The 16,605-nt window shown below is 36.3% G+C and overlaps 1 protein-coding gene across 2 annotated transcripts in view; it reads left to right on the top strand.

Moving 5' to 3' along the window:
* The window catches only part of CDH19 (cadherin 19), a 127,151-nt gene that overhangs the window by 14,996 nt on the left and 95,550 nt on the right, over positions 1–16,605 (top strand). The window lies entirely within an intron of this gene.

Below are 16,605 nucleotides of genomic sequence, written 5' to 3' on the forward strand. Positions count from 1 at the left end.
CTGCATCACTAGGATATGATAGTCTGGAAAGGATAACAAAGAAATTTGATGTGGCAGTACCACATACAAACCTAACTTAACGTTTAACTTTATACATCTAACTTAAGTGCATGAAAATAGAGCCATGCTTCTAGATATGTTAACAGATTTCTCAGAGGATAATTCAATATTCATTAAAGAATCTAAGAGCCTACCAACTTCTAACTTAGATGCCCAAAGTTAAATGGAGTTAATACATGAATATTCATCCTAGTACAGCCTTGAGAGCTCAGTGCAGAAACAGAGATCTTGAAGTTTCTCACAGGGTCCATGTTTTGTAGTCTATGAAGAAGGTGAAGGGATTATTTTTGACCTTGCAAAACACACAGCTGCAGAGGTAGGAGTCTCTTACAGAGAATGCTGTGCCAGCAACAAATATGGTTTTCTGAGAGATGAACTCTTTTGCTGAAAACAAAATGTAATGCAGCCGGCAGGCTATCCGTACTCTGTGACAGTATAGGATTTTAATGAAGCTTTGCTGACACAAGACTGGAATAAGGGAGTACAAATCAGTCCTGTACTGAGAATGAGGGTCAACTTATACTAACACACTTTCTCATACTATTCTCTACCCTCTTGTAATGGAATAGAATCATAGAATCATAGAATAGTTAGGGTTGGAAGGGACCTTCAAAGGTCATCTAGTCCAACCCCCCTGCAAGGAGCAGGGACATCCCCAACTAGATCAGGTTGCTCAGAGCCTCATCCAGCCTGGCCTTGAACGTTTCCAGGGATGGGGCCTCCACCACCTTTCTGGGCAACCTGTTCCAGGGTTCTATAACTCGCATCTTAAAAAATTTTTTCCTAATTTCTAATCTAAATCTACCCCCCTCTATTTTAAAACCATTACCTCTCGTCCTATCACAACAGGCCCTACTGAACAGCCTCTCCCCATCTTTCTTGTAGGCCCCCTTGAGGTACTGGAAGACTGCTATCAGGTCTCCCCGGAGCCTCCTCTTCTGCAGGTTGAACAGCCCCAACTCTCTCAGCCTGTCCTCATAAGAGAGGTGCTCCAGCCCTTTTATCATCTTCGTGGCCCTCCTCTGGACCTTCTTCAACTGGCCCATGTCCTTCTTTTCCGACCGCTTCTTTGCACTTCTATATTGATATATAGATATTTTTCCTTTTAGGTTAAAACTAATTCTAAACATATCACTTTATATAGATCTGTTTTCCTTCTTGGTACGTGTATCACATTCCTCTAGACTACAATGAATATAATTTCCTGGCATGTGTATTCATTTTTGTTTTATATATTCCCCCTGCCTTTCATTAACATGTGCATGTACTGAGCTCGTGGCACTTTCTCTGACTTCAACTTACCCTCCTCAAATGTCATAACTTTTTTTCTTCTCTGCTTTAGTTGTGACGTTCCTCAAAAACACATCTTCTTTCCCCTGTAGCCAAAAGAGGTCCTCTCCATCCCCTTCAGCTTTCTTGGTGCGATTGCTGGGTAGAGCTACTTGAGTTGCCCCTCAGCAAGGCCTTTGAATTTTGTTTTATGCACACTTGAGTTTCCTTTGTTAGAGGTTTCCCACTGTTCATTATGTGTCAGAGTACAGTCTTTACACTCTTAGCTCTTCCTTGCACTTACTGTCTATGTCCCAGTAGCAGTGCTATCATAAATGTTACATCTGGCAATTTTACCTGCAAGGATAAATTATTCTGATATATATTTTGATACTGCATAATCTGAGAGTATAATTGCATTAGCTTCAATTTGGAAACAGTCTGGCATTCAGACTACCTCTTAAGATGTAAATAGCTGTATTTATTTGTGATAAACAGCTCAGATATTTATGGTTTGAGAGTACACAGGAGTTATCTCTAGCTTGATCTAAAGCCTATCGAACCAATGAAAAGAGGTCTACTGGCAGCAGCTAGCTTTGTAGCAGGTCCCTTGTGAAGTATCTGTCCTCCACTAACGGCAGATACCTTGTCCCGTGACTCTGTCAGCAAAGAAAAGGAAAGAGCATCTTTCTTAACAACTGATACAGGATACATCTCTGCTAATTCAGGGTTAAAAAATAGCACTTCAGCAGAAGATGTAAATTTATTTATAAAAGCAAGAGTAAAATGACAGACCTTTATAACTAATTTATCACTGTTTGCAGTCTCCAGGCCATGGCAAAAGAAATAACAATAAATATTTAGCAAAAGAAAGTGAATATGCATTTAAAGTATTTTAATAAATGTTTAAAAGAAAATCAGCATAGATCACTTGGCTCTGGCTAACACTTTTTTATCTCCCATCTGTCTGTCTTTGATGGATGTTGCTCATGCTATTTAGTTTACAGTAACAAGCAGATTTTTAATTTTTCTATCTTCCTTCTCTCTAGTGCCAGGCTGTGATGGATGATGTGACAGAAAGATTCATCAGTAAATTCTAAATCCTGAATACAAAATAAATTAGTAATATAAGAAGCAGATTTGCATTCTCCTTTGACAGCATTGCAACTGCATCTGCTGCTCTCTCATTTTTTCCCTTTTACTTGATTATCTTGATAATAATACTGACTCACCATAGGGGTATATTGCATTCCTTAAAATACATGAGTGTATAGTATTGTCTTAACTATTTTGTATCATTATTTGAACTGCAGTGTTTGGATATTTTATTGAAGCAGCAGCAGCTGTATGATAAGCAACAATCTTAGAATCAAGAGTTGGATTTCAAACTAACTACATTCCACTTCCTGAACAGCATTTTTCAAACATTGTGATACCAGTTTGCCGGGTATCATGTTGTTACTAAAGACTAATCATTTGTAACATATGGATCATATACATGTGATCATTTTTCTTTGACTCTACTGAAGGACAACATTCACCTTATCCATTGCTTTCTTCAAATTTAGGGATGTCTGAGTTCCCAAGAGGGCTCCTGCAGTTAAATGATTACTGGGAATCTTTTTGAGGTCCTCTGTCCTTCATGTAGAGAAAAGACAAGGTTCCCTCACTACCAAAATGAACAGTAAAAGCAGTGATAGGGGAGCTAAGGAAAAAAAAAAAAAATCTTCCATTGTAAACGTATTTCATCTTGCATAAAATTTGTAGTTTAGAAAGGAATTTCATTGTTACTCTTGCATGAGACCTCTGTTAGGCACAAACACACACATGCACATACACAAGGAAGAACCGTGATGCTTTCCTGAAAGAAATAGCTATTCAGGAACTTAAAAACTGAGAGTCAAGCAGGACTAAAATAAATTTATAAAACTAAAAAAAAAGTAAATAGCTAAAAATCAATAGTAAGAAGAAAGCTGGATAAATTTGAAATGTTCCTTCTTACATGTACCATATTTTCAGTGTTGATATCTCAGTGTTGCAGTTATTCCCTCTTGCTGAAAAGCTGCTTTAAGGTCAATCTCAGTAGACATGCAGATTCTCTCCAAACAACTGCTTATTTTTATGGTGTGGAGGGCCAATTGTGCAGCCCCTTTTACAGCTCTCTTCAAAGGTAAGACTGACCAGATTAAAAATAAATGGCAAGGCATCCTTATTCTGTAAGCAGGTTCAGCCACTGGATTAGATTTTCTGGTCACTTAATCTGACATTTTGAATTGTAAAGGTGACAGGTTTTCTCCCATAGTTCTTATATCTATCTTAAGACTTTCCTTCAGGAAGGTTCTTAGTCTATATTTAAAGATTTGAAGAGACAGAGTTCAACGACACATTGATTATAGGATTTCAGTGTTTAATTACTGTCAGTGTGAAAAAACAAGACTCTGATTTCTAGTATAAAGTCTCCTCTTCTGGCTAGTGGATTTGTGATGAACAAGAAAATATTGAAACAGAACAAAACAAAATAAATACAGCTGCACAATTTGTACTTTAAATGGCCAGGAATGAGATGTGCTGGAAGGGCATATTTTAAAAAAATTGAATTCCATGCAACTCAAACATCTAAAGGATGAAGCACCCAGTGATCAAAACTTCAACTCACCCCGCTACTCCCCAGCAAACCAAACAAAACCAATAACCCAGCCTAGTTTATAAAGTCAGATACGGGCTCTGACGTTGCATTCATCTTCTTTCTACTTGTTGTGTAATTGAATTTGTCAGCAAATGTGGAAGCTCCTGTTGGTATAGAGAAGCTGAAACAAATATTTTTTGGGCCAGGAACAAAGGGATCATCATGCCTGTGTTCTCATCAGGCAATGGTGATGCCCTTGGGAGACATATGCTCTCAGAGGGATTATTACAATATATGTCTCAGCAGGAATATAACTTTTGTGAGGCTAGAACTCGAGTAGTGAAAATTTGTAAGACACAGAATGGCAAAAACACATTACTGGGGAAATATAACGAAATGGGCAAAATCTACAAATGCATAGAGAAAAAAAATGTAAAGAAAAGGAAAATGACTGATTTAATGCATTTGGGAAATTATATTATTGAAGTAGAGAGGAGGTAGAATGCTACTCTGGCTTAATTATAGGACCAGGCATGACAAGAGAAAGGTACAAGTACAGAAGATACTGGATTTTACAGAACCCTTGAAAAGCAGAGGATACAGAAAAGTATGCTCCCAGAAACATCCCAGAACACTTCAGAGCAATGAGATCACTAAGGCAAGGAAGGATGTTCTGGTATTCATGGTTTTTGTCTGATGCTTCTCATGTAGTCTGTCAGCAATTTGCTTTCAAGTATGAGTGAAGTGCCCGTATGTGTAATATTTGTATCTGCCACAAATGCTTGAAATTATTAAATGTAAAGCTAGAATAATTTAATCTTCAGCCAGAACTACTGGAGGTGCCTGGGAAGGCAAATCTTATTTCCAAAATATAGTGGGTCCGGGCACTTTGGTGCCAAAGGATTATCGGAGTCACAGGAGGAAGCTCATATCTTATGTACCTCAACAGAGGATATCCTTATACAGCACCAGAAAACTCACTATTTACAGGATTAAAAAACTATAAAAGCTCTCACAGCAGTCCTGCAGTGTTTAAACAGACCTATGCTATATTTTGTTTTCCTTCCTGTGCCTTGTTTATCACATTCATAGCTGAGAATTTAGCCTAATTTGAACAAAATTTTCAGATAAAAGGCATTCAAATCAAATTGATGTTCTGTTTGCAAAGATAATTGAAACATATACATTATTTTTTCACCATATGTATCATACGAGTGTAAAAAGAAACACCTGTATGTATCTCTCCTTTTTTACTTTCCTTGGAATCTAATCTTTTTCCCTCATGATTCTACAACTTTAAGGATTGTTTCTCAGTCCATAAAGCAAATTAGAACAGTTTTTTCCTTCCACTGTGTATGTTCATCACTGATCCTTCATGATAACGTTCAATATGAATGAGGAAACTGGGACATCATATCTGAAAACATATTTAGATGTTCCAGTTTCGGTGGAAAATAACCATCATTCCAAGTAATATTTGAAAAAATACAATCTTTTGGTTTCACAGTGATTCCAAAGGGTTAGCATGAACAGTTGCTATAAATAGCAGCGGTTACTGAAAATGCTGTGGAATATATTGCCAATGTGTTTAAATTACTGTATCAGTGCTGTGTAAAAGGCAATACCAATATGCAAAAGCCATGCTAGATAATTCAAAGCAGAGGAAAATATGTAGGATGTAAAACAGTAACCAGTTCACCCATCCATTTCTGCCCCTTGAAGTTAAGATTTCCCATTGAGGTAAAGCTAAATAAATACCAGAAATGGAGATGAGATAAAAACAAGCAGCACACTAAAAGGAAAACTTACAAAAGAAAATTTAATATGTTATGGAAGTTTACTTTTTCCCTCCTTTAAGTGAAAGATAAGGAAAAAGGGAAGAGGGATTACACAAAACTCTTCAACTAAGCCTTACAGATTACTTTGAAAAATCTGAGGATATAAAACCTACTCATTTATTAAGACTAACCTCAAATCTGCATTAGGAATACATTTAAGATATCTAGTCATGGTTTCAGTCTTTCTCTGTCATCAAGCCAGATAGGAAAAAATTTAGCAGTGACATGCTGGGACCTAGTTTATTGCTAACTGTTCCTTGCGTTTGTAGATTTAGCCAAAGAAATTGTATTAGGAAGAAAATAATATCTGTGAAATATTATTATAAAAATTATACCATTATCTGCTAATACCATAACTATTTTGGGAGACTGAAGTTGTCCCTTAAAGTGGAAGCTGTAATACTTCAGGATTTTCCAGGTTCATTGGAATAGGTAGATTTAAACTAAAAACAAACTAAAATCACCCAAGGCAAGCAAACAAACCTCCAACAACACTGAGTTTTGAAGAAAAGCTTTATTATGTTCCCCTTCCATAGCCAATCTTGAAAAATTTTGCATAGCCTTCTTTTTAAGCATTTAAAATTTTCACTTTACCATTGGCTGTGTAAAACATACATTATGTGCTACTTCTTCACTCCTGACACACAAAATTCAAACAGGTAAATGAATTTGTAAAGGACCATGATGCAACAGGATTCTCCTTTTCCTTTAGAGGTCTGAACCTGTTACACATAACGAGTCGCTGGCTGAATCCCAAAGATAACCATGAGAAGTTTCCCTTTGAACCATGACTCCAGCCAGGCAGTGCACAGCTCCTGGAGAGCTAGGGAGTGATGAAAGAAGGGCATGAAAAAGATTTCTATCAGGTATCACATTTTAATACCAAGTGCCTGAGTCCTTGGCTAGTGCTTTAACAGATGGGAAATTCCACTTTTTATTTTACTTTTCCTGGAGTGAAGAAAGTAAGTCTCTTTCAGTAATACTCCCTGGTCAGGTCTGAGAAATGCAATCTGTGACTCATCACTGTGCCCATGTTCATATGTTGTCAGGTGAGAACTAAAATTTTAGAGTGGTTCTTTATGTCACCCAAAATTCAAAGGCTAAACCTCTTTTAAAAGCAGTATGCCCTTGAAAACAGAAAATTAATTAATCTTTTTTGAAGAAGCTACGGTATTTTTATCCCATTTGGCAAATACATAGTATGTTGATTATGTTGAGTCTCAGAATTCCAATTTTTTACACTGAGCTTTTAGCTAAGTACTTAAAGACGTTGGAAATCTGTCAGTTACAGAGAAGAGAGAGCTTCATATAAATATCGAATTTAGTAAAGAAGGTTTGTGTTCTGGATGTCAATGAAGGGCACAGAGGGGAAAGGACAGAGTGGAACCGGGAGCTTGCGTGAATGACTTCAAGCCTCTGGGTGAGCTCAGAGCAGAAATCATTTTCTATTGTTAGCCTGCACAAAAAGTTTGGCTGTAAGCCCACAGAGAAACTAGGCTGTTTTTGTGCCAGACTACTGTTATGAGGACAATGTGTGACTGCTACTCTGCACATACAGAAAAAAGAATTAGAGATTTTTTTTTTTTGTGAAAGTTACCGTAACAACTATTATTGTAATTTTCTAAAACAAATCAATAGAAAAACCTTGTGTTCAGGAAGGTGTGTTTCTCATGCACTAGAGAAGGGAAATCTTGACTCTCTGTCTCCTGAGGGTGAAAGGAGAGTTATTCTTACCCTTGGAAAGGTGACCTGCTCCCAAACATCTGAGCTGAGATTTTTTTGCCTTGGCTTTCCACAAGCCTTTACCTTTACCTGCACAATAATCCTAGCTATCCACCCTACTGAATAAGAAAAATGTTTCTGCATGTGAAGGCACGTAGCTTTGATTTTTTTCCTGAGAGAATCAATACACTCTGAGTATATAATGGGGGAGGAAAAAAGGGGAAACACTTTCAGAAATAAATCTAATAATAAACAATGAGAGTAACTGTATACCTGAAAATGTCTTATGGTCCCATGTCTCAGTAAGTTCTGCAGTACAGTGTTCTAGAAAGAATGAGTAAGAGAATAATGTAAAAGTTAATTCAAAATAATTTTATTTCAAATAAATTAAATGCATTCCTTTCAGGTCCAGCATTTTAATATTAATATCTGAGCGTGATTCATCTATTGAACTGTATTTCTGCTTTACTGGTTGTAATAACTACCCAGGTTGCTAATCTTATTTTTAATATTGATGGACAGACCATTTTAGTTTAGGTGCAGGTTACACTTTCTGCTCACTCTTTGAATTTGAAGGTGCAAGACTATAAAAATAGACAGTAGAAAGTACTTTTCACAGGTCATTTGATTCAGCTTTGGAGAAAAAGTGTTGTGATATTGATCATGTCAGGATCTTTCTTCTTCAATCAGACTAGTTTAACATTAATTACAGGGCATTTTAAAGGCATCTGTTTAAAGGAGAATAGCTGGGAGGAAGGCTAGATGAAAGAACTTAATAAAGTGCTATTTTGGTTGACATGTATTTTGAACAGTAAAGTGTGTTATCAACCTTGAATATGATTCACATTCTGGCAACATGTTCAAGAAGTGATAGGTTTCTTTGTAGCAAAAGTAAAATTAATGTCATTTTGAATGTGAAATAAATACACAAAACAAGTGTCCTAAAATATAATTTCTCTAAGGAAGTTGTCACTGTCAAAAGTCGTGAAATGATTTATCGTAAAGGAAACTCTAGATAGTTTTGCTCCTCTCCTCAGGGCTCACTGACATTAATTATTTGCAGGAATCTGTATATTCCAATGAAACAACAAAGATGAGGAATATTGACTCTGAAATAAATAGTTCCATTAAGTAAACGCCTCTAGGTAAAAATATGCTCTGTGAAATGCAGATCTCTTAAATCCCCATATACACTTGTGCTGACACTGATCTTAAACTGAGGTTACATGAGTACTTCCAAAGAGGTAAGATATATGTTAATAAAGGAATATAGCATATCTACTATGTTAAGATGTTTTTTCTTACATTAGGCTGACCATTACAGGACATAATATTTACTTTCAGATGTCATTTGCAATTAAGACTTTCGCTTATTGTAAACAAGTTATAGTACAACTTGCACTAAATACAATCTAAACTCCTCAACTTGGTAACTGCTTTACCTGGCTGAAATGATAGTGCACTTTTAAAATCCATTAATCCATCAGTGCTTGCCAGATTCTGAATAAACAATATTCATAGATTTTTGTCGTAAATTCAGGTGGTTCATCATACTAATCTCACATGTTGGCAAGAGCCAAATGCAGCCATATATCAGTTTGTAAATTACTCTTGGTAACATGACCCTTTGCTCCAGATGAATGGATAAACAAATCATAGCTGGGTAAATTCTATTTTTGTTATCTATATTTACATGGCTGACTTATTCTGGCAAGTAAACATGAGATTGTACTTAATGATTAAAGTTTTTGTTTATCTTTACCATTATTATTTTTGTGAGAAAAGTTGTGATTCATTCTATATTAACTAAATCTCAGATATCAGCTATGGTAGTTTTATGGATTAGCACCTAAAATAGTGGCATACAGTGGCATTTAGAGTGAAAATCCACCAGAACAGGCTTGCATTCAGCTTTCTAGATATTGCACCCAACGCCACAAAAAAACAAAAAAAAAACCAAACAAAAAAAAAACAGAACAAAAACCTAGTTACAGTGACTCAACTTGCAGGTTATACAAGCAACAATCTCTCCATAATGAGGTCTTCATCTTAAAAAATGCCGTTGATCTATTTGATTACTGATGTCCTTCAGTATCAAGGGTTGTGTTGAGAAAATAGCATCATGTCTGTTAGCAGATGATGTAATGAGAAAACACTGGCAGATAAGAGCTAATACACAGCAGGGTGAAAACTTTGCACCATGCCCCTATGAACTAAGTCAGTAAGTAACGCATGTTATTTTCATGAGATCAGAGTTCTGGAAAATTAAAAATTGCAGTTGAGGATATAAAAGACAGGAAAAAAAATAGAAGTTACTATTATTGGTAGAGTTAGGACAGTTACTCCACAATTAGTGATGGATTAATTTTACAGTGTCACTGGAACTCAGCTTTTGAGTCCTTCAGTCCTACTCAGTCTGCACTCAGTGCAGTTCTTCCATATCAAAGCATGAAGAAATGGCTCATCTCTGTTTAGAGTATCTGTGGTATTCTTAACAATCTATTTTCCAGATATTTTTAGTATTATAAATCTTTTTAGAAGCCCTCTATAAGTGCATAGTAGTCAGTCAAACAGTCTGCAGTTTGAGAGAAACAGTGCAATGGATTTGAAGTCCACATGACTCAGCAGTACAAGTCAAAGGCATCATCTATTGGCCATCAGTCCAACAGATCCATCAACAGGGTGTCAGAGACATGTTAGAACAGGCTCTCAGGCTGAAGGTGAGATTCATGCCTGAAGCAGATATTTTTTACAAATGTTGAATTAACAGAGGGCAGCATAATGTCTGTGATATTAAGAATTAGATATTTCCTATTAATGGAGCAAAGACCTTGGTGTTGCACACACAATTCTACTCAATCTCATCAAGACTCTTTTTTTTTTTTTTTCTGGTTGAATGAAAGATCACAGCAAGGTATATTTTGTAAAGAAAGCTTATACAATCAAGATGAAAATTAAATTCTCACAGAGGAAAGATTTTAACAATAAAAGCTCTAAAGGTCCCCTGAAAGTGAGATTCAGTCCAATTTGACACAATAAATTGTTCTACTGTTGAACAGAGTCCCACTAACAAGTATAGATTACATGTGTAAGACTTGATTTTTGCCTGCAGCAAATGTACCTAGAAGATGTATTAACAGTGCAGGTCTCCCATTTGTAGGCAGTAGAAAGATATCTAAGTATAGTATAATATTAAAAAATGATAAGGGCTACACCCTTATCTATAAGTAAAATAGGAGTTATTATTTACTGGAATTCAGAATAAAAGGCAATTGCATTAGTCACAGATATTAAAATGCCAGACCGGGGAAGGGGAGGCGTGCTCTGTATTCTGCAGCATGTCTCCTTGGAACTGTTAGTGCTTCATGCTGTAACAGGCTGAAAATGAAGTGCAAACTCATCAGTGTAATTATTTCTTCTCTTCCTTTTGCGGAGGCTGTGCTGAAGGATGGACATCTTTAACTTAATCAACTGATTACATTTGTTGCCATATGAATGTGTAAAACAAGTGTGGCAAATCTATTGCCACACTGAGTCGCTGGGAGCCCCCGTTCCTGTTCTCAGATTTGTAGCTCTGCTGTACGAAAAACAGAAAACTCACTTTCCCCTGCTGGTGGTTTGAATTGCTCTAATTTGTTCTGGTAACAGCGCCAGATGTCACAGTGTAAAAGGAAGCCCGACCCGGCAAAAAAGATTGCCGTTCTGACCTTCTATTGAATTCCAGAGCTCTTGCCCTTTTTCGTCTTCTGAACAAACCGGGCACTCACAAACATACTGAATGGAGTGGAAAAAGCAGCTTGACTCTTGTGAGAGAAGTTACAAGCAGAGACGAGATGGCTGGTTGCCACTTTCCCTGTCAGGGTGACATCTGCCGCTGTTTGCTGAGCTGCTTTCTGTAGGGGGGGGGAAATGAACCCTCACCCCAGCAGGGCTGGCCCTCTCCCCCCATCCCTGCACTTTGTTGCTCCTTCTTTCTATCCAGAAAGGCTTTTATTTTTCCTTTGGTCTTTGGAGCCAATCCTTTAGGATAGATGAAAGCTGTATCTTTCGGGGATTTTACTTCTTCAGCAAGATCCTGACACCACTTCTTTTCTCATAAAATGAGCATTTAGTTTATTATATTTACCACTCCATTTGTCTTGGTAAATGGCTTTACATCTGTAAAAAAGCCCAGCAGAGTAAATCAAAGTAAATCCAGCCAGATGCCTGCTTGCATTGATAACAGTCCACTTTCATGATAAAGGCAGTCAACTTCAACATGATTAATGCATCTTAGCCTTTAAGTAATTTTTTTGGTTAACTGATCTTTGCCTTTTTCAAGATAATCTGTATGAAATACTGTTTTCCTGTTTGTAGGAGGAAGTAACAAAGTGTGGCAATATTGATTTTGGATGCAAATAGGTGTGCGTATGTGTATGTACATGGCTGTGTATTTGTGTGTCTATACATTTCCAAAGTCTGAGCACTTACTTTATTTCCATAACTCTTATTTATATAAGCCTAAACATGACTTTGCTGCAAAACTGAATTCAGAGCAGGATACAGTTGTAGCTCTCACAAGCAGAGAAAGGGTCATTAAAAGAAAGAGATAAAGTTCAAAGCCTTTGTCTGCTTGGTGAGGGTGTAAGTACCCTTGGCAACCCAACAAGAGCATAGATTTTGATCTGTCCTCCTAACTGGCTCAGATACACTATTCAGCATCCTCTGGGGCACAGACATGCTGTTTGGCAGAGAGGATAATCTCCCAGTGCTGTGTGAGGCTGCTTGTATCCAATGAGTGGAGAAAAAGAAGGCATAACCACTACAGAGAAGAGCAAGTGACAGTCAAAGATATAATGTGCAAATCACCCATAATAACATTTTTGAACCAGACTATACCCCTTGCTTATGGTAATTTGTATTTGCTTGATTGGAGAAACCCAACAAGCATGTACAGTGCTTTACAATTATATCCAGCAAGTGGAATTACAGAGATAGGTATTTCATTCAATATAAAGCATTCAAGAGGGAAGCTTTTCTTTATGCTGAAATAAAATAATATTTGTTTGCACCATCTTAAAGAGAGTGAAAACCAAGACAAACATGGGAGACTAAAGTTAAAGTGGGCTGAAAACAAAGGATTTCAGAATCTTAACATTAGAACCTGTGTTGGATATTAAAATATAGTTTAGAAGTGACTGCTAAGTTCTTCTCCGCCATAGCTAAACATAAGAGGTGAAAATTCTTACATAGAAGAAATATGGAGTTTATTTTATATCTTTGTATCTATCTTCTCATCTTTAATCTTTATGTCTATACCATTACATCTTTTTAACACATTTATAATCACTGTATACTTCATTAAGCTAGATCACTCATTTTGGGGTTGCTTTCTATTTACACAGAAGCAGCAATTTAGTATTCATCTATTGAGTTGTTCTTTAGTTGCTGTTCTGGTTTTAAAACGGAATGCAGATAAAAAATATGTCAATTACCATTTTCTGGTTTGGATCAAACCCACAACTGGTAGACTAGACAATGAAGGAACTTAGGACAAAGATAGTTATTCACTTATCTCCCTGCCAATACTGGAGCTCAAAAAAAGCCCCATAGTCTACTGAAACCCAGAATAAAACAGTTTGGCTATTTCATCTTGTATCTGGTATAATTTTTAGTCAATTAGCAAAGCAAGTTTCCTTTTCTTTTCAGAGCATTATTATGCATTGCTAAGCTATTTCTTTGTTTGACTTCTGTGTTAGAGATAAGTAAGTGCTGAATTCAATTATTCTTTCATCCAAATAATTCTTATTTCTACAATTCAGAAAGCATAGGAAGCTCTACACAAATGTGAAATATAGTTTTTGGCACGAGAATGAAGCTTCATGAAATTGCACATATACACACACAGTCCTTCCCCAAGGATTCATAATGTCTGGAGATTTCTATCCAACTGTCTTCCTTTTTTCTCCCCTCCATTTTCTTGTATTTATCATCACTCCACTTCTTCTTTCTACTCTTTACAGCAGTAACTGACACTCACCAGCAATAGCAAGTTGAGGTCGCTAAGGCAAGTGCCTGTGTCCTGTTAGAATTGATCATTGATCTGGACATATAACACACATATGACAAAGCAAGGTCACTCAACTTCTTTCCCTCCATTTTTCTTTTCTACACAGGCAGCTACCACTTCAAGGTTCTTCTCCCAGCCTGTCATGTTGTTTCTTATTTTACTACAACATGAAAAATAGAAAGTACTCCAACCTTTATAAGGTTTATAAGGTTATTATCTCCTAAGTATTACTCTGCTAACAGTTCAGAAACACACTCCGCTACAAAATATCACTGATGTACATTATTTTAAAAATATGATTTTATCTAGTTACAAGTGCTACTATAGGAAAAAAATTGCAAAGAAAAAAGGAAGCCAGCTCATTAGGAATAACCTATTAAATCTTAATGAAAACATGTTATAGAAGAGTCATGTATCTGCAAGGGTGACATAAATAATAATCTAATGTGAAGTAAAAATTCACTCAAATATCTATGATAGTAACTTTTGTTGATGTAAAGCACTTTAGGATATTCCATAAGTGCCACTAGGCTATTTATCTTCAAGCAAAAAAAAAAAAGATTTTGGGAGTTGTGCAAGGTCTTTTATTTGAAATGGATAAACCTGTATATTAAAAATAAGCTTCACACTCTGATATGAGTACTCCACTCTCAAATATTTAATGTAAAGCTACACATATTTTTATGACTATGTGAAACAAAATTCCCAGCTTGTTCTTTTGTTTGGTTGACTCAACAAAGTTATTTAAATCTGTGTAGGAGTGAATGGCACATTCTTTGACAGGTTCCTAAAACTGTAATTTATATCTGACCAGGGTCAGAAGCCTCAGGAATGTTTTTAAATTAATTCAAATCCAGAAGTGAAATATCTTCTCTGAAGGAAGAAAAACTATTGATTGTTCTATTGAACTGATTTTCAAAACAAAGACTGGATGTAAATATAAAAGTTGAGGTCAGCCCTTGCTAGATTGTCTTCATGATCTAGAAAGGACAGAAATCATTATGTTTTTACAGATCTTATAATCAACTCACAATGGGACCAGAGTTTCAAATGAGGTCTAGCAGCTGTAGTCGTTAGTGCAAAGTGAAAACACTGTCCTTACTAGTTTTGATGCCAGGCTAACTGATGTTGATGAGAGCCTAGAAAGGCATAAGAAGAGGAAGAGAAAAAAAAAACAAACACAACACATTCTGAGGCCAATTACATAAGAAGACTTAAAAGATTTTGGAGAAGTATAGAGAGATAAAATTTAAAAAATGGGTACTTCCTTCCAAATTTAGTTCAGTGGGTTTAAAAACTACTTAAGACTGGGAATTTCTTCATCCATCTAATACAAATCAATCTCTAAGTGATAGATAATAGGTAGAAGGATTGGCTAAGGACAATTATTGCATTGTTGAAAACTGACTTTGGAACAAATTGTTCTGGCAACATTCTGATATTAAAAGACATGATGTTAAGATGACTTCATATCCCAGAACCCTGGAATCACAGGAAATAAAACTGGGATAGACCTTAAGACACCATTAGATCATTCCTTTACCCAAAGGCAGAATCAACTAAACTCAAAACATTGCTGACAGATGTTTGAATAGTTTCATGTAAAAGCCAAATGTTATTACACAGCTTCCCTATACTTTCATCACCCTCAAGCTTTTTCTTGCTACATCACATTGTAAACTCCTGTATATGTCACCCCTATCTCAATGCCTATTATTTTATAACCAAGAAAAAAACACTTATCTATTCTCACTGTTAGATTTTTTCCCCTGATATTTATCTTCATGCTCTCTTGCTTAGAATGGCGCTCATTTTTTTTTGTGCTACCTATGATGATCACAGTGCATAATTTATCCTTTTCCTTCATGTTTTTCTTTTCCTTTCTCCTACGTTCTTAGCAAATTCAGCATATCAAAGAAAGTCACATACTGTAATATATTGCCCTGTCATGATTAAGCTGCTCTTTATTAAACATTGCAATAACTGGGTAGGTCTTTCAGAATATTCTGCATTATGACATTTTCCTCAGTTCTGTGGAAATGTTGTCCGATCTATAATATGATCTTATTGCTTGGGTAGTTCAATAATGTTCAGATGTAACATTCTTTATCTATCTCTATCCATTTGCTTGAAATATTACCCTCATTGTGATATTTCAATTTCCTTTAAAACAGCTTGCTTTTCCTCTACATTCAAGACTGTAACTCAAATATTTGCTCTCAATCACATTTTGCCACACTGCCAACTTATATCTAAATCGTTACACTTTTTATCCCTGAGATTGTGTGAATGTTCAAACTTAATATTGCTATTATTCAGTTACATGAAGCTCCCAGAACAAACGGAGAAATACGTCTTTGCTTTATATGTAAAATTGTTAGACTGCAACCAAAACAAAGTAACACAATTATACAGGTTATGATAAACTTCAGATAGAAAGATTCAGGCCCGTGAATTTATGCAGTTATAAGAAGGCAAATATACTTAAATGGACAGGTTTCTCAGTCTTTCCTCTGGAGAAAAAGGTATGTGGCTGGGGGTGGAAAGAAAACATAGATATCTATAGCACATAGAAACAGTATGTACATATAAAGAGCTCCAGAAGTCCACGTTTCCGTAGGCTTATCATGAGTGGCTTAATTTCTGACAGTTCTGTCTGCAGATGAAGATATAACCAAGAATGTCAGCATAGACTTATAATTTGCCCTGTCTCTCTCTAAATTTGTAAACCTGCTCCAATATCACTGTCTAAGTGCTGCATCCTCGCCCTTCTCACAACATCCCTTGCATTCCCTGCCACAGATATCATTGCTTTAAAACAACAGCAATGCCCACTGCAGCTGAATAACAGGGTTTACAAAATTGTTAGAAATTATGTGAATCTGTCTGCCTAAGAAAAATTTAGTGAAGAGATGAGTTTGCCAAACCTAAAATGCTTTGAAGGAAGATACTGAGGTTTATTGTCATTGGGAGCTTACTGAAGGCCAGAGCCTACACTTCCTCTCCAAAGAGTCCTCCTTCCATCATTTGCTGAGTTTCAG

This window comes from Chlamydotis macqueenii, chromosome 2 (genome assembly GCF_036417535.1).
Source record: "Chlamydotis macqueenii isolate bChlMac1 chromosome 2, bChlMac1.mat, whole genome shotgun sequence".
Taxonomy (NCBI): domain Eukaryota; kingdom Metazoa; phylum Chordata; class Aves; order Otidiformes; family Otididae; genus Chlamydotis; species Chlamydotis macqueenii.